The sequence below is a fragment of the Manacus candei genome, unplaced genomic scaffold, assembly GCF_025592945.1.
Source record: "Manacus candei isolate 608988 ecotype Guabito, Panama unplaced genomic scaffold, ASM2559294v1 h1tg000014l, whole genome shotgun sequence".
Lineage (NCBI taxonomy): Eukaryota > Metazoa > Chordata > Aves > Passeriformes > Pipridae > Manacus > Manacus candei.
In genome coordinates this window covers 38,449,834-38,466,125 of record NW_026138062.1, presented here as the reverse complement: position 1 = coordinate 38,466,125, position 16,292 = coordinate 38,449,834, and the positions used below count along the sequence as shown (strand labels likewise).

General features: G+C 42.2%; 1 protein-coding gene across 1 annotated transcript in view; it reads left to right on the top strand.

Annotated features, from left to right (window-relative positions):
• The first annotated feature begins 3,339 nt into the window (after window positions 1–3,339).
• ELMOD1 (ELMO domain containing 1) overlaps window positions 3,340–16,292 on the top strand; it is a 46,151-nt gene continuing 33,198 nt past the window's right edge. The window contains exon 1 of the mRNA XM_051779865.1: window positions 3,340–3,469. The gene's annotated coding sequence lies outside the window, so the exon portion shown is untranslated. The remainder of the gene's footprint in view (window positions 3,470–16,292) is intronic.

The window sequence follows — 16,292 nt, the reverse complement described above, 5'->3', positions numbered from 1 at the left end:
ATAGCTGTTTAAACTGAAACCTTACTCCATGTGCTCCAATAGCCAGGAATACTAGGAGAAAGGTATAACCTTTTTAATGCAAAGCTTTTCTCCACAAGCAAAAATATTTGATCATCTCAGTCAAAGTAATAAAGAAAAACAGCAGCTGGTCTTGCAGTACTTAATCCACTCTTGTTCCTTTGATATCACGAGTCTCATTATACTTAGCAGTATGCCTCCATTACAGCTATTTTCTTCTAAATGCACAGCGCTGTCACCAGTTGCCTAATATACTATGGTCTCTTAAATCACACTTGGGTTGATTGAGCCTGAAGATCAAACACTAAGAAATAAAAAATAAAAACTTTCTGGTGATCCACAGGTCTCTGGAAAACTGTCAGATTAAAGCCAAGGGTGTGATCCCTGATAACCACCAGTTGACTAGAGTCGCCTCAAAAGAGGCAGGTGAGGAAGACTGAAAACAGCCTTAGAAATTTTTCATTTATGGTGAGAGTATCCTGTCTCATGCTGAGTAAAAACTAGAGAGATTGGCTGGACTATAGATTTTGAAAACTGAGGTAAGAAAGAGCCTTATGTAAATAAGGAGATAGTTCTTATTCCTTCTTTATCTTTTTGCACTACAACTTTTTAGATTATTTCAGGAGTACTAGGATTGTTAGATAAAATATATTTTTTTTCTTGTCTGTTTTAAGTAAAAGAATACAAGTGTAGCTAAAATATTTTTGTCACCACCGTATTGTCACAAAATGAAAAATTACTTGTTAAAAAGAAAACAAAATAACACAATAAAAACATTACCTAAAACATAACTCCTTATGGTGCATTTAATAATGCTTGGGGGACACATTGAGAAAAGTGCTGGGTGGTGTCAAAATATGTTAGGTTCTTCACAAGGGCATAGCACATGTCCTTGTTATTAATTTCATCTTTAGCAGTAAATTGTGTAACAGCAAGAGCTTCTATCCAAAATAATGAGGGACTTGAGCTTTTGATTTTTCACCAATATCTGAGCAAGGAATATTGCTATCTGGGTTTTTTGCTGCTTCTGTCACCTTCTTTCTAATGCTAAATTAATCATGCAGGTGACCTTGCTGGTTTTTATTAAGCACAGCAGGCTGTATGAGCTATTGCTGGAAAAGTGTGACATTGCTCAACTAGTGGGGTCCTACATCTATTTTTTCTAATGTGGTTTTCACTGCCACTTCCAAGTACGAGCTATATTTCTGCTGTCATGCACAGTTTCTCTCATTTGCCATAAATTAAAAATAATTATGCTGTTGGAAGGAAAGTAAAGCATAGTAAAATGTTCTGTAACTGCTTATAATCAAAAGACTTGGGGATATTTTATAAAATGCTGGTTTGCCTCAACTTTCCATGAGAACAATGATGCTGAACATAGGAGTCATAATAACCTGGGTAGCTTCCATCCCAAGATACTGAGTGAAAGGGTACATCAAACTGAAATTTGGTAACAAATGTTTTTAAAAAATCCTGCCAAGTCTGAAATGGCACTTCATGACTACAGTATAGCCACCTGCCACTATGTGATTCCAGAGAATGGGCAGAATGCCATCTGGAAACTCCAAACCTCTTGTTCAGATCCCCTAAATTTGCCATAACAGTAATAAGTCTTTCCAGCTTACATTTTGAATTCCTTGATATTTGTGACAAGAGCATGTTGTCTGAGAAGGTAAGGCTACTTCTGTAGCAAGGATCTGGCTTTTCATGCTTGTGATTCGTCTTGCATAATTATGAATGAAATGTCTTACAAATCTCTGTTCCTAAACTTATTTTAGGAAGTGTAGCTGAAATCTGCTCCTGAAGCCCCTGAAAAGTTCCCCAACACTGGATTTGCTCTCTTCAGAGAGCTAGGGACTCCTAGCCTATAGTGGCTCCTCTGGCCTAGTGCTAGAGAAGTTTCTGACAGGCACAGGACCTGAGAGCAAGAATGTGTTGGGGGTGAAAATCAATTGATATAGTAATTAGAAAAACTGCTGCAATGCAGGCAACAGGAGAAAGAACTGCTTTTCTACTTGCATTGATGCATGGAATTAAACTTGTAAGATTACTTCAACATGCAAAACACAATGCAAATAAGAGCTGAGGCAGTAAAGCTTTAGTCTAATACCGACTATTTTAGTTGTTCCTTTGAGCATCAGACCTTGTTTGCTCATGACCACACAGCTGTAGTGAGTGGAGGCTGCTGGGACCTCCTCTGTTCCTGCCATTTGATCAGCTCTGCAGATCACAGCATCTGCCAGCCAGGTGCATCAGGCACGCTCATGACAAGTGGAAGAGGGACTACATAGCTCTAGCTAGAAGGAGAATTCACTACCATTCTGCTTTGTCTTAAGACATGAAGAGCATTGCCTAGTCATTAAATGTTTGACTCAATGACACTAAGGTTTTCACCATACTTCTTGAATGTGACAGTTGATTATGGGATCAAAATGACTGAAAAATCGGAGATTCAGAAGAAATTAAACCATGTTCCTGTAACAGGCATGCAGAAAGACTATTTTCAAGTTAGGCATAGAAAATACTTTGAAAAGTAGGTTAATTAGCATTTTCAAAGGACTTCTGAAAACCCGAGACTATTGGACAATGTTGGGATGCCAATGTGGCCTGACAGCCTGCTTACATGTTCAAAAGAACATCTGGACAGATGCATGCAGCAGTAAGGGTGAACAAAACAGAGACTATTTGCCTACGGGCAGCAGTTACAGTACTGGACAACTTTAAATGATTCTGTGGATGCTCCAGACAACAGTCATTATTCTCTTGGGAGGGAGAGCCATATAAATATACTGACATGCCTGTGATCCTGGTTAGCAGACTTTAAACTTTGAAGATCAAAAGCCTTCAGGATATACTGCTGGGGAAGAAAGGACGCTGATCTCCTTGACAGATCAGTGGGATGGCATATGGAGGCAGAATGCTGACCCGCTGGATAATACCCTAGCTAGCCGGGACCTTAACTCCTTGGAGACGTTCCCCGCTTTCTTATAGGACCTTAACTGTACTACTGTGCTGGATTCCCCTGAATCTCAGACAGGTATCGCCTTTCCTCGGCAAGCGTGGGTAGGGCGAGGGGGGAAGGTCTCGAAGTCCAGAGATGAGAGGTGCATCCTGCGCCGGGGGCCAGGTACCACGATGGCAGGCGGCGCGCAGGGACCCACCGCGCCCGCGGACGCTCCCCGCGCACCGCCAGCTATCGGCCCCCGGCCCCTTCCCCTCCCTGCGGGGCGGGCTCGGGCCCCGCCGCAGCCTCCCCCCGCGCTCGCCGGTAGGCGGCACCGCCACCCGCCTTCCTCCGCCTCCTCCTCCTCCTCACCTTCGCCGGGCGCCGCGCCGGGTGACCCAGATCGCGGCGGCGGCAGCTCCGTGTCCCTCCCGGCGAGGCAGGACGGCTCGGGACGGCTGGGGAGGGCGGCTGCGCTGCGCCGCGGGGATGTAGCGGCGCGGAGCGGTGAGTGCGCGGCGGCAGTGGGCCCGGCGGCGGCCCCGCGGGTCGCTTAGCGACGGGAGGCGGCTCCGGGCATCGCATCGCTGCACCCTGCGCCGCTTCCCCCCCTCATCTTCCCTTCCCCGCCCGGCGGTGGGAGCGAAGTTTTGGCCCTTTGAATGCGGGACGCTTCCTGGGAAGACCTTGGGGCGTAAGGAAATTTGGAACCGCTGAGTGGTTTGCGCATTTAGGGTATATTTAGCTGATTTTAAATTTTTTTTAATTTAATTTTTTTTTTTTTTTTTTTTTTTTTTTTTTTTTTTTTGCTGCCCCATCCTTTGTAATTGGGCAGGAGGAGGGCGGCGCTGGGCGGCCGACAGGCGCGCGGCTCTGCGGCTCCGCAGTGGGCTCCGCGCCCTGCCCTGCCTTGCCCCGCAGCCAGCCTGCCTTGCCCCGCAGCCAGCCTGCCCTGCCCCGCAGCCCACCCTGCGCGGTCCCGCCGGCGTGGCTTGCCCCGCCGCACCTGCCCTGGAGTCTGTGCACCTCAGTGACACCAACATGTGCACACGATAATGATGACTTCTTTTTTGCGTGGCATTCTCTTCTTCCCTGCCTCCCCTTCATCCCCCTCACGGTCATTGTGTATTGAAGTTACGCTTGCTCCCGAGTTTAGTCCAGGATTGATGTCTGTAGTCTTTGATGTTTCCCTCTGTCCTTGACGTTTCTGGTTTTCTTATAATTTCTTTTAAAATGGTAAAAGAGAGTAGCGAAAGTCTATGTCAGAATGGGGGCGGCGTGGCGCGGGGGGCGGGGGGGGATCGACGCTGGGGAGGGAAGAACAACACCTTTGTCCCAATTCAGTCAACTCAACAGTCAGATCACAACAAGCTGGGTTTTTTGTGACAAAGGCATTTGCAACAAAGGAGCCATTTTTGAAACTGGAAGAAATTTATTTTGTGGCTTGCATGCTTTAATAAATCCAGGTTTTCATTCTTTTCTTTTCTGCATCCCCATGCCCCACCATCCCACCCCTCCACTATTGTAATGTATCCTAAAATGACATAGAAGAAATAGCATCTTTAAAATCCTGCATCATCCCTATGCACTACAGCAGCTTACGCATTGCCTTCTGTTTCAAACATTTCATTGCGTGTTTTTAAAGAATGTTGTTTTGTACTGGTAGATCAATGAATAGTTGAATCAGTTGAGTGTGCTTGTGATAAAAACATCTTGTCTCCCTAAGAACAGAACAGCAAAAGACTCCTTATGTATTATAATTTGGTAGGTGTTGCATACTTATGTCTGTTTAGCAAAGTGCAAGTTCAGATAAGACTTGCTGATTCTTAGGAGACCCTGCTTTTCTCTGACTGTCTTAAAAAATGTGGGCTACCACACTGCCAAACCAAACCAGTGGAGTCTAGAAATATCTTTTGACTTGTTCAATTCTCATAATTTGCATGTCATTTTAAGCAATCATTTCAACTAAAACAAATGCAAAACTACATTGCTCTAACAATTGACTTATCAAGGCTAATAGAAGCTCAGAGACAGGAAGCCTATGATTTTCAGGAGTGAAATCATGTGACAGCATCAGATGCTGTATGTGTCACTCTAAACAAAAAATGGACAGAAAATAATCCTGGGAAAGCACCGAACAATGGAAAAACTGTGCAACAGAATGAATTTGTTAACTTTCCTGCTGGTTCACTGATAATACAGTAAAACACGTTCTGCTAGTGTAAAAACCTGCTACAGCTGAGCACATAACAAAGTGCCTACGAATCCTTTGCCTGCTCAGCTCTTGAGACAGGGCTTTATTAACCATGGGACAGCATCATATTAGCTGCACTGACGCGTGTGAACCCAAGAATTTCCTTTGATCAAACATCTTTCTATTGCTCTTGACGAGGAATTACAGCCCCTTCGGCTAAGCAGAGAACTTGTACTTGCAGTTAATCTGTGATCAGCTATTAACCAATTAAAAAAAAAGTCTGTTCAATTATACAGTTAGGGTATAAGAACTATACAGAGTCAGGTGAGCTTTATTTTTCCCAAGGGGTCATTTGAAGTCTTAGCAGAAAAATTGCAAGAAGAACAAGCTTGGGTTGCCTGGAGATCAAATCTTGTTGGATTTAATGCCCTCTGGCTCATGAAACTACTTTTTTTTTTTTTAAATGAACATCTGCTCAGCCTTCTTGATTGGAAAACTTCTTTTATTTAAAATCCTTTGCTGGTAATGCAGGGCAAAGGACTGTGTGAAATATGTTACTCTCATACAATGCAAGCTTTAGGAAGGAGGTGTGAAGAGTAAACTCCAGAATAAGGTTTACTGGAATACTGAGAAGGAAGCCAGGTGGTGAGAATCCAAGCAGGAAAGAAGGATAAAGAAAAATAAAATGAAAAATGAACCTGATGTAAAGAGATGTGGATAATGTTTATGTTAGCGCAGGACTGTGGCTGTGGTTCAGGCTTAACATCCTCAGCATCCGTCTAACATGATATGAGCTCGAGTATTGAGCAGTGCTATACTGTGGGATTTGCCAAGCCTGAGCCGGAGGTGGAAACACTGCTTGTTCCTGCCAGGCAGTGGAAAGAGAAGTCTGACAGCAGAGGCTGCGGGAGCAGCTTCCCGAATCACTTCTTATGGTATGTGGGACTGCATGAGCACTCCTTTTCAAGGCAAAGCAAGCATTTTGGTGGCAAACTGACCTGTTTGACTTTGCCTTGAGACAAAGTATGAATATGTTTACACTAGTGATTTGGCTCACATCCAGCTTGAGTATCTGACACATTCCCTGAAAACCTTCTCCAGTTGCCTTGTGGTGGTTAAGGTCTCAGGGCAGCCTCGCTACAAGAGATCCGAACTCTCCTATTGAAACTAAACCAGGACTTCCACTTTGGGAGCATTCCCACTCAATTACTGAGTCTTGTGCAAAAGACATTGGTTTCTTTAAAGTGCCTCTCAGCTGTAATCGAGTGAGCAGTTCTCATCCACTTTAGCATAAAACCGGTGAAGACCCCCACACCAGTTTTTTTAGCTTGAAACATTTCTGGCAGTTTGTTCCGGGGTGCTGTGTCCTATTTCCCTGAAAAATGTGAGCAAACACTTCTCAGCTTTCTGTTACAGCTGAGAGGCCTTTCAAAAAGATAGTTTCTAGCATTACAGTAGGTATAGTACTTACTACATAGGAGTGAATATATATGAGTGAAACTAATCCATTGGGCATGGTGTTTTTTACATGTCCTAATCTGTCTGCAGATCCTCAGGCTGAGCACTCCATCTTGCTTCAGATCGATACAGTCACAAACATAAAAAGGAACCTGGGGAATAGGAGAAATACAGGAGGTGCAAAGATTGGAATTGAAAACAATTGACAGTGTAAGCATGTGAAATTGCAAATTGTTAGAGCAGATTTAGGAGGTGTAATATACTGTGGTCCTCATGACTATATCTATAGGAAACTGTGTACCGGTGAGATCTCCCCTCTCTGGTGATATTGTACCTAGAATTACTTCACAGGCATTTTTAGTCCAGTTGTCCCTGCCTTTTTGTTCTTCACCTCACTTCGTTGGCTTCTTGGAGCACCTGAGAATAAACAGGAGGAACTATTTTGGGAGCACATCAACTACAACCCAGCATTTAGTCCCAGGGACCAGATTGGAGCTACTCCAGCATCTGTATAGGGTGTTTTGTTTAAAAACAAGCAGCCTTTCCCCAACCTATATGGTTTCAATTTCAAGTGCTTGGCAGGACTTTTTTCCTTGGCAGAGGCACTTCTGTTGGTCTGTGCTCTGCACTGATGTAGCTGTACCTTCAGCAGTAGTTCTGTATTTTGCTTTTCTGGGGAAAGATACTGAGATAGAGAGATTAAAGGGCAGGACCAAACCCAAAAATATTATTTATACCAAGTCCTGTCTCCACAGCATTCTGTGTCATCCTGCTAACTCGGTCATTCATGTCTTCTGATGGTGCATAAGAAAGAAAGGCAGCTTCTGTAAAGAAGGCTTGTTTAGGACTGTGTGCAATCAGCTATCAGTTTCACAAACACAAGAGTTATTCCTTAGCATATGTACGCCATCTGCCCATATTGTATGTCTATGTCTGTCACAAGTGAACCAATAAGTTACCTAGGACTCCAAAATCATAACACTGTTGGGGTCAGCATATTGAGCAAGTGCTTCTGTGGCCAATTGCAGATTGCACTGATAATGAACAGAAGTTTTCCGCTGTTTTTATATTCTTCTTTCTCTTTTTACTCATCTTATATATTTGAAAAATAAAGATAAATCCCTACCTTTCATTGTCTTCCGGGATGACTTTAGTATTGAGATTTGTCCATGGTGTAGCAACACCATTTGTTACTACACTCATAATACTTGCACAATCATGTGGGCGTGCAGGTGATATGAATTGGGCCCTTAGTACAACACTGTCCTGTGGTCATGGAAACGGTAGTCCTCCTCCATAGCTCTGGTAGGCAGTTATAAGAGCAAGTCTCTTATTCCCTCTCCCACTCTGATTTCACAAAGCCATATCCATATCAACATTGACTTGGATGTGTGCCATCAAACAGGTTGTACCTCTGAAACACTAAGATCAATGCGGAGTTTGTTAATTTTGGGCTTGCTAGGCCTTCATGCTGTCAGTGTTAAAGTAGCCTGAGGAGAACAGATTGGCTGAAGGAGGAAAAGAGGAGTTCTTCCTGAACCATGTGAAGAAGGGAGAGGAGTGGGAAAAGGAAAGGAATGGTGGTGCTCCCAGAAGACAATATGGAAAACAGGACATACCAGAGCACAAATTAAGACAAGGCCATGCAATCTACTCCCAGCTCTTTCATGCAGGCTATAACATTATTTCCAAGAATCTGAGACAGTCACGTTCTTCTTTGAACCTCATTTGTCCTGACCAACATGTGCTATATCATACAAGTTACTGCCTCAAGGACAAGATCAATTCACATTAACGAACTATTATGTCTGCTGCAAGTATTTTGGAAACTTGTTTTATTTATTTTCTTTTAGAAGTTTTTCTATCACTTTACACTTATGGGGTAAATGGTAGGACTATAAAAAAAAAAGTATGCTCACTTTTCTAAGTAGAGACACTGAAGGAAGAAGACTTGGTGTTGCATTTTGTTAAGAATAAACCCGTTATGGCAGTCCTGTCAATCATCCTGTCCTAGTTTGTATTTCTCCTGGCTCTGCTTTGTTGTTCTTCCCCTAGGTGATGTTGTTACAGGAAGAGTTTCCAATGGTCTTCATATCTCTTTTTTCTTTCCACGTTGTCTTCTCCTGCCTTTCTAGTTTGCTGCTATCAAATCTTTGCCAGTATCCTTTTCTGTTTGAGACTGGGCACCTAAAAGAAAGTAGACATTTGGTAGGACCAAGCAGGAAGTGGGAGGGGGAAGGAGAGCACCAGAGCACCTTGTACTTCCTTTGTCACTCACCTTTTCCCTACTTGGTTGAGAAAGTACATTTTGTGCAATTACCACATAAAAATGGTTCCTGTACCATGCTTCAAAGTGTGCTTCATAGGTCTTGCTCACTAGCTGGTATAACTTCATTGACCTTCAGACCATTCTTTCCACCTTTACCTTTTCCAGATCTTCATCGGCTTTTTTTCTTACTTAGTCATGTTAGAGTGGTGGTTGTATTGCTGTATCCCTCCTTTCTATGAATCTCCCTGTCACCAAACTCTATCATAGCTTTCTTTCTCCACTGCCTATAGAAGCAGCACTTGATTTTGATGCTACTTGGAGTTATCTTAAGCTACAGTAGGGTGAAGTGAGTCTTAATGCACTTTTACAGTTGTTCACAACCCTTGTTAATAAAAACTAAAATTTCGTAAGATACTTGTGAGTCTTCCAAGTTGAAGAGTCAACTGGTAGCTGCTGGTACATAGGCCTGTCTGGATAACAGATTTGAGAAGATACTCTAAAGTGATGTGGGGTTTTTTTTACCATGTTGCCATTCAAAACTTTTCCTTAAAGAAGGGCTTAAATCTGTTTCAACCAAGGAGTTTGCAGTATATATTGGAGAAACTTAAGAAACATTTTCTGTTTTTCATGATAAAATAGATTATTTCTTCCCTTCTCCTCACCCCAGGCATTGAAAAAACCAGAACAATCTGCCTTGCATATGTCCTTCTGGGCAGAAAATGCATAACCAGAGATTCCAGCAAGGTCATATACCTGGAGTTGTCCTGATTTCCTTCCTCCTGGGATACAGAACATCTCACTGAGCAGCAAACAGGAGATGAAATAGTAGGCCATGAAGTTTGCAAAAAAAACTGCAGTGGGATTTTAGGTCCTTCTGTCCACTGATTAAGTATGTTGCTCACTTATTGTGGTCCCTCTGCAGACTGCAGGACTCCAGGCAGCTAACAGCTGGTGCATAACACTTGCTGTAGGATGCCCTTGGTTTCACAAATGTGATGCTTTGTGACATCATCTAACTGGCTTACTGCATGGGAGATCATCATTCTTGAATTCTGTTAGGGAAAAGTTTGTCTGTAAAACCGGAGAAGGAAATGCAGAAACTCTCATGTACCTTACTTGCCCTACTCTTGCATGACTGTGTCTCAGAGCTCTGTGGAAAAGCTGTTATTCCCATGCCGAAGTAATTTGGCGCAATGTTGAGAAAATGGCACCACATGGAGTAATTTTTTGTTAGATCAGTATGAATTGTGTCTGATCTTCACCAGGCTCCTGGATAAATAAATTGCTTTATGCTCCTTTAGCCTGAAAGCTGAGTTTGGCCCTAGACCTGACACCTCTGGTGTCCTTGTCTTAACTTCTTTTTTTTTTTTTTTGGGTGGGGAGGAGTGTCAGTTAGCAAACTAAATCTCAAAGTCCTTAGTTTTACATGCTTTCAGGCTGATGCTTGGTTTGAGTTTGTATTAATCTGATGGCTGAGTTCACTCTGCTTGGTCCAAACAAATATAATGGTAGATGGAAAGATAGGGAAAACGATAGACCAAGCATCTGTGGTGTAATTCCATTGGCATTGCAGATCTGCATGTGACCCATTGATAGAAAGATGTTCCTTCCCCACAAACTACTGTTTGTTAGGAATTGGTAGAGCTCTAAAGCAAATCTAGACTTCAGTTAATTTTGGTGGCAAGGGAATACATCCTCTTTGCCTTTTAACTTGTACTCTCCACTCATCTTCAGGCAACGAGGTGGAAACCAAGAAGGGAAGGCAAATGCGCATCAGTCATTCACTTTTGAAAATAGTAATTTTGGGTTTTTTTCCATGAAGCTTCTGCAGTAATTAGTCTGGGAGCTAACCAGGCAGCATACTTGGATTTTATGCATCTAGCCTTGTAGGATTTATTCTAAACTTGATGGAATGTTGCTATGAAGTTTGATGTTTTATTTAGAACAGACTTCCTTACAATTCAAACTGTTGTAGAGTGTGTCTGGAAGCAGAGCAAGTGGGCCAGAAACTTTGCACTGCAAACCATGTAGACATGTATGAGCCACCCAGATGATGCTACTGTTCTCCTAGGTGAACTCAGCGGCCAAATGAAAGCTCATGAGAGGTGGCTAAAAATTATACCATTTTATAATATATGACGGAGGGGGGCGGAGGAAGTTGCTGTGGGTTGAAGGCTGTTTTCAAGTATGACACTTCATTTTTAGCTGATGTGTCATCTACTCTGTTCTCTTCCATGTAAAATACACTTTCCTCAATATGTAAGGTGAGCTTGTTAAGAGTGGAAACACTATAGATGGAGACAACACTTGGATACTTTAATTCTGTTGAATTTAGGCATCTGACAACATTTCTAGAAGTTTACGGTTCTCTGGGGTGTGGAAAGCTTCCTGTGTTTTTTAACTTCGCATTTATTATTAGAAATAGAATGTACCCAGCAAAGTCTTCACTGGTAACCTGAAGTGACTTCATGTAGTTTTGTCCTCCACATCTTTCAACATTGTAGTAGAGCAGAGCTAATAGAAATTGGTAAAAGTATTACCACAGTTCTGCATGCAAAGCATGTCTGTATGCATGAACATCTCCTTTGTTGAATTTCTGGGATATAGTTTGCTTTGAACAGTCAGGTAGAGAGCCATAGCCTTCTCTTTTAAGGGGCAGAGATCAATCATAAAAGGTGGAGATGCTTCTACAACTCTGAATTCTGGTTTGATGTTATCTTCATTAAACTGTAGGTTATCACTGAACAAAAATCTGTGGAGGAATTGCATTGTGTAGACTGAATTGGGTGGTGTTAGAGGTAACTTGCCATGTGAGACTTGATAAGTGAATTTTCTTGAAGCCAGGTACAATCCTATGTAACTGCCTCTTACAGGTATTGCAAGACCCTCTTGATCCTTCGTTGTTGTGTATCAGGGATGCTGTTTACCATTTTGAAGAGGCAGTAATGGTGCTAAGGTGGAACTACAAAATTAGAGACTTTCAAAGCATTGTTCTGTAGCTAGAGAGAAAGTGGGGGGTTTGTGCTCTCCCACCCCCCAACACTGCTTTTAAGCTTTTATTCAGGGCTCTTTTTACTGCTTAATTGTGTTGTATGTGCTCATGCTCACAGGACTAAAATTCAGTTAAATTTTACTTCACATCTAGCCTTTCCTTCACTCTCCTAGTGAAATACTGAAATGGAAAATGTCAACCAGTGATGGAGATAAGGAGGGGAAAAGATTTTATTACCTGTGACAGTGTGACTGAAGTCAAGTCTTGCTTATTAACATCATCAATCAAGTGTGACATTTTGTTCCAAGACTTTCTTCTAAAGAGTGTTTTACGTTGAATACAGCCTCATCATGGGCACATGGAAATGAATATATCCTTCTGTACTGAGATGAGAAACTAAGCTCAAACAAAACAGGCATCCACTGTTGATCGTTAAGGTGAGTCCTAGCAGTGGCTGCATCCACTGGTGTCAGGCAAAGCAGCTTCTGAGCCAAAACAAAGTGCTTTTGCACTCCATGGAACTGCCATTCGAGGCAATCTGTTCTTGGGAGCTTTTTCAGCAATAGAGCCATTTCCCAGGATGCATTCTGAGTTGGAGAAGTCTGAGCAGTGTTCTTGCTATAGCATTCAAAGGCCTATAAATGACTATGCTGCAGCTGAGATGGTTGAAGTTCCTCTGGTTTTACTAGGTTTTTTAATACACTTGAATGGACTTTTATGCCACCTTTGGGCATGAATGCAAGCTGGAAGATGCAGATAGGTATATATCTATTCCATGGATAGCCTGATAAACAATACTTGCTGAGAATTAGAATGGCTTACCAAACTGGAGTCCTAGAGTTGTTGGGGATTTATTTGTATCTGGGGGTTTTTGATCTGGCAGGACTCTTGGAGACTCTCATTTTTGAGTTGTACAACCCTTATAATGATTTGTTTATGGTCAAATTGTATGGTGGAGGCTTCTGAGTGGGAGTGGAGGGGAGAGATAAGATAGAGCGAATGATTTTGTTCCATCCTAAAGCTAAACTTGTTTCTTGGGAAACACTAAAAAGTATATAGGAATTTAGTGAGAAGTTGGTAGGTCTTAAACTGATAAAAGATCAGGGACTTGGGCACCATATCTGTTGTATCTCTATAGCACTATAGTACTATGAGTACTTGGGTATAACTCAGGTTATCTGAGATCTTCCTGTAAAAGTGACCATGGGAGAAACAGAGAATCAAAGGCTGAGAGAGACATTAGAGTATCTCCAGTCCAACCTCCTGCCCACATCAGGGTCAGCTCTGCAGTCAGGCTTCTCAGGCCTTCATTCAGCTGGGACTTGAAACCTCAAAGAGTAGAGACTGCACAGTCTCACTGGGAAACTGTGCCGCTACCTGACTGTCCTATTCAGGAAAAATTTTTGCCTTGTATCCAGGCTGAACCTCTCCTGTTTAGGTTTCTGCCTGTTGTTTTTCGTCTTCCTGCCCTGCACTGCTATGAAGAATCCATCTAAGACTTCTCAATGATGTCCCTGTAGCACTGGAGGTGCTGTTACGTCCCTCCAAAGCTGTCTCTGCCTGGGGCTGAACAAGCCCATCTCCCCCCCCTCCCCTGCCATCTCAGTGACCTCTGCTTAACTCTCTTCAATTTATTGGTGTCTTTTGTGTATTGCTGGAGCCTCAAACTAGACAGTGTCTAAATATGGCCCAGAGTGCTGAGCAGAGGAAGATAATCTCTTCCTTCAATCTACTTACTGGCTGTGTTTGTGTTCATGCAGCCCAGAGTGCTGTTGTCTGTCTTTGCATACTGCTGGCTTGCTGCCAGCTTGCTATCCTGCAGGACCTCAAGGGACATTTCATAATGTGTGTCAGCTATTCTTCCCCTTTCTAATTCTAGTTATCGCAGGTTGGTTTTGAGATACAGAAGCACTAACATTCCCTTCAGAAAAAAAAAAAAAGAGGAATATACAGAGGCAAAACTCTTTTGCTGATGTAAGGCTCAAGCCTATTGTCCCTCCCAGATTAATACATGCAGGTTTTTGAGGTAAATGAGGGATAGGTGGTGACCCAGGATACTGCTGGAAAGAAAAGCTGCAGCCTGAAATCAACATCATGATGGTGGCATTCAGAAAACCATACTTTGAAACTGTAACAACTAAACTTAAAAATAAATTACTGGGCTTTGGGGTTTTTTGGTAATCTAAGGATCCACATAAACAAAGTTCTATATTCAGCCTACTCATATTAATGGTTCCAACAATTTTTCTCTTCAGCACAGATACTCTTTCTTTATAACTGGAATATAACCCTTCTAAGTGTTTGCAGTATGCCAACTTGCAAAACAAATATTGTGAAGGAAACTACCTTGGGTTTATATTTTACTCTGAAAATACGGTGATTTATATTAAATAACACAACTTTTCTCTTCAGCTGTATCTTCAGCTTTCTAGAAGACAAACAAAGCAAACTCTGAGCTTCAAATAAAGAGGTGACTTTTAAGGCTTACTGTTCATTTCTCTGAGCTTCCAGCAACTTTTAACCTTTCAGATTGATGCACGTTTTAGTGTACTACCAAAAAGATCATAGAGTCACAAGAAATTCCAATAGTAGATGTTTATTTAAGGACAGCTTCAGTTATATTTGAGGCAGAGTTTGCAATAGTTTTGCAGTTCTGTGTGATTACGGTAGTACTGCTTCTCTTCCAAGAAAAGCTGTGGTTAGTTTTAGGAGGGAAAACTGCTGTCTTGTTTAAAATAAATGGATGAAACAATTGGCAATGAATTGGTATGTGGGTGTGGTGTTGGAGGGAGAAGGAAACTGCTTTGTAGAAGTGGTGTGGTACAGGATAAAATCCTGCAAGCCGAGAACTTGAGAATGTGGGACATCCAAACTGTGTCCTTGCTCCATCATTCTCAATCTAGAGCCTTACAACATGGATCACTCTCTTCATGCCGAAGAGCAGACTTCAAACATTGAGTCAAGAGGTTTTCTGTAGTGGATCTGTATTGTTGGTGCATAGAGAGTTAGTGGAAGATAGCTGACAAAGTCAGACCTACTTGTCTTTAGACTTACTTCAGCTGCATGACTTAAAATCAGAAAAGGCTGAAAATCTGACTGCAAAAGGATAAGAAAAGTATCTTGTAGGTACCTTAGTGAGAAAATGTGTGCATAGCATGAAGCTGGAACATTTTATTAAGCTCTAGAAAAACACAGCTAAAGTTCAGACAAGTAAAACCATATAAAAGTGCAAATTTGGGCTCTGGGTGGTGAGTGGATGCTGCTTCCAATAGGTTGCTCCCTACGGGGCACCTGCTGGCTCTAGGTGTCCCACTGAGAGTCTGGCACTTTTTGACAAAAGTGATATTTGAGAAGTGCATGAAGGAGGCTGGAAGTCAAGTTCTTCTCCCTGACCAAAAATGGAGGGGTGAGGGAGGGAGGAGGGGACAGTTTGTTTGTTTTCTGTTGTCTTTTTTCTAAACACATCTAATACAATTGACTTTTTGGGTAAACTCTGAAGTGTTGATAGAACATGTTGTCCTGAGCTATAGCTACTCTTCCTGTTTACTGAGATGCTGGAAGTAAAGTTTCACTTACGAGAAATCTGTTATATGTTGAGATAAAGAGACTGGTGGAAATCTCTTCTTCACAGAAAATCTTTGCTAAATTCCCCTAGAGATTCCCTTATGGAGATATATGGAAATAGGGAATCCTGCCCTCCAGTCCTACTTTTTTGAAGATGACTGTAAATTCTCAACTTCTGATTTGGCTTCCCAGTCTAGCCTGGATGCAAATAGCTTAGTGCCACGTGTGTGTGTGTCCACAAAAGTGAATTGTTGCAAGAATTGCAGAGCACAGCACTGATTTTTTATCTCTCCTTAGCAGATTACAGCATTTAGAAAGCCTGTCTACCACACATAAAAAGTAAACTTTTTACCTTATGAACCAAGACAGCAGCATAGATTCTCTGTGCATCTGCTTGAGCTGGAAGTCTTGCCTCTAGGTCTTGAAGCCTTCTTGTTAACAGAGTCAGGTGGAATTTGATTGCGTTGAGCCCCAGTGGAAACTACTTTTGAGGCCATGGCCTTCCTATGGACCTGGTTATTATCTGGGCCTGTGCTATAGGGAACTGGCTGTTGAACATGCAGAGTGAACTGTTCCTCTCCAAATTGAAAGGCTTTGGTATTGATTTCTGTGGCATCAGGACTTCAGCTGTAAAGTTTCTTTCTCGTTACTTTCCCACACACATTTTAATTAAAAGGGAGAGAACAACAAAAATTATTCTTGTAATTCCAAGGGTGTGCTTTTAAAGAGATCTAAAATTGGCACTTTTAACCATTTGTCATGCTTGTTTTGTCACTTAGTTTTTTGCTCTTTCTTTGCAACCAGTGACCTTCCTTTGAGTTTAGCTTTCTGGGAAGAAGACAAGGGTGTATGA